Here is a 3049-nt window from a genome sequence, read left to right on the forward strand (position 1 = left end):
GGGCAGTTTGTTACCATGCTTACGGGTTGTGCTGAAGATGCTGCTGACTTCCATAGGCTGATCTGACATCAGATACTTGTTTTATTTTAAAGTGGCCTTCATCACCTCAGATCATAAGTAGCCGACCTTGAGGAGCAGATATGTGAAAATACATTCTTTCCTAGTGTTCGATATTCAAGATTTTCAAGATATTTCAGAGTGATATTCAGGAAATGTGAAAAACACATCTCCCATGATAACAATATTACATATTAACAATAGTAAAGACCACAATTTTTCAGTTGAGAGACATGGTAAAAAAAAAGGTGCAAAAATATTCATATTAGATACAAGCACAGGACAATACATCTGCTGGAATCCCACTAATAACAGAGCAAAATGATGAGCAGTCTTTGTGAGCTGTGGACATGGACAACCTTTCAGGTATAGTTGGGGTTGGTAGCTGTGCTGGGATGCCAGGAGTCTTTTTATTTATTTATTTAACCTTTATTTAACCTTTATTTAATCAGGCAAAATCATTAAGAACAAATTCTTATTTACAGTGATGGCGGCAAAAAGCACAAGCTTCTTGAGGGAGGGGGGAAAGGGGTCTGTGAAAGAAAAAATCAAGTTAAAGGACAACGGCTACAACAGTACAGACACACAGCACACAACCACAACAGCACAGACACACAGCACACAACCACAACAGCACAGACACACAGCACACAAACACAACAGCACAGACACACAGCACACAACCACAACAGCACAGACACACAGCACACACCCACAACAGCACAGACACACAACACACAACCACAATAGTACAGACACACAGCACACAACCACAACAGCACAGACACACAGCACACAACCACAACAGCACAGACACACAGCACACAAACACAACAGCACAGACACACAGCACACAACCACAACAGCACAGACACACAGCACACAACCACAACAGCACAGACACACAGCACACACCCACAACAGCACAGACACACAACACACAACCACAATAGTACAGACACACAGCACACAACCACAATAGTACAGACACACAGCACACAACCACAACAGCACAGACACACAACACACAACCACAATAGTACAGACACACAGCACACAACCACAACAGCACAGACACACAGCACACAACCACAACAGTACAGACAGGCAGCATAGAAAGACAACAGCAGACATCCAAACATAAAAACATGCACTACTTGCAGCACAGATATCAAGCACAACACAGGCAGGTTATATACATCACACATCAGGCACAGCACAGAACAGGAGTAGTAAGACACAAGCATTAAGACAGGCAGGTCAAACAAGCAGTGCAGCAGCAGCATGAGGGGTCAAAGGGGTCAAACATGTTAAACGCACAGGATACAATGATTATTTACTACAACAGCAACAACAACCACAACCAAAACAGAGACTGACAGGAGAAATATGGACACAGGCAAGACAGTAACAGCTAGCAGTGAGAAATTAGTGAGACGAGAAACGGTTACGTGTCCATGAGGATGTCCGTGTCGGAGACCTTAAAGGCTGATTTGGAGATGAAAGTGTCCAGTTTAAGTGTTTTTTGTAAATTATTCCAGTCATTGGCTGCAGCAGCCCTGAATGGTGATTATTTTGTTTGTAGTGTCCGAATTCTCCACGGAATTTTCATTCCCTATATAGTCCACTATTTATTACCCACAATTCACCTTGATTTGCAGGGAACAGCGCATGTACCCTACGTTTTCTCCGTTCCCTAGGTAGTTCACTACATGGTGAACCCTATATAGGGAATAGGGAGTGAGGGAACGAGGGAGCGATTCCGAACACAGCTTAGGAGGAGGGACGAGAAGAAGATGGCATTACTCCATTTTCCAGAATGGGCACATTAGAAGCAGCAGCTGTTTGATTTGGTTCTACAATGTCTTCATAGAAACACTGTGAGATAAACAAGTTTGAACTAACGTTACCAGCAGAGTGACCAATGGTATACAGAGCCAGAGTAATGTCAACGCTCAATCAGAATCAGCTGAAACTAATGACAAATCTTGAGCTGTTTGAAAGCCTTGACTGTCTCCTCCACACCAGAACGACCTTCTGCTCCCCTCTAGAGGTAAAGATGTGCAACTGCATCAAATAGAACATAGAAATGCAGCCGTTTATGTGTATTGACAGTGGCCATGTTCATTCAAGATTTCTGTCACATGTAATTACAGAGAAATGTTGCTCAATACAGATTATGCTCAATACAGAAACTTCAATATTCAATTTACAAGTTACAATTTATGAATTACACTATAAAGTTCCATTTCTATACAATATACAGCTAGGTGTGATAAGATGGATACCGGTCTGGATGGATTATGTACGTATTGATATCTTACCTCAGCCTTAGTCAAACATGGACTCATGCCCATAGCCTATAACAGAACATAGAACAAGGAGAGCATTTTAGACCATAGTTCCATCATTGCTACCCCTTCACATCTTCAGTTCAACTATTTTAGTGAGGAGAGCATCAGGAAATCCTTTTGAGTCGCCACCACCCCAACTCTCAGGGTGACTGCTGGGTACAGATCTCATCATGTACTATCCTCAGACACTAGGAGCTAGAACTAGTTGACTTTGTTCACTACACGCTAGGAAGCATGCAAGAATGTTCACTATACACTAGGAAGCATGCAAGAATGTTCACTACACGCTAGGAAGCATGCAAGAATGTTCACTACACGCTAGGAAGCATGCAAGAATGTTCACTATACACTAGGAAGCATGCAAGAATGGAAACAGGTCTTACCTGTTATGCCTGAGTGATAGTATATTCTTTCCCAGTGTCTTTAAGATAAAACAAAATAGGAAACATATCGTAAGTGCTTTCTTATATCTGATGTGAATTAAATGCTACATACATTTAATCTGATTATTTTCAACCATTTAATCTGATTATTTTCAACCATTCATTCGATGTTCAAATAAAGCTCAAGAGTCTAATAAAGATCTTTATTTTAGGTTTTTAAATAGATTTACAAACCATAAGAAAAAAAGAAAATAC

This window comes from Borostomias antarcticus (genome assembly GCF_949987555.1).
Source record: "Borostomias antarcticus genome assembly, chromosome: 3".
Lineage (NCBI taxonomy): Eukaryota > Metazoa > Chordata > Actinopteri > Stomiiformes > Stomiidae > Borostomias > Borostomias antarcticus.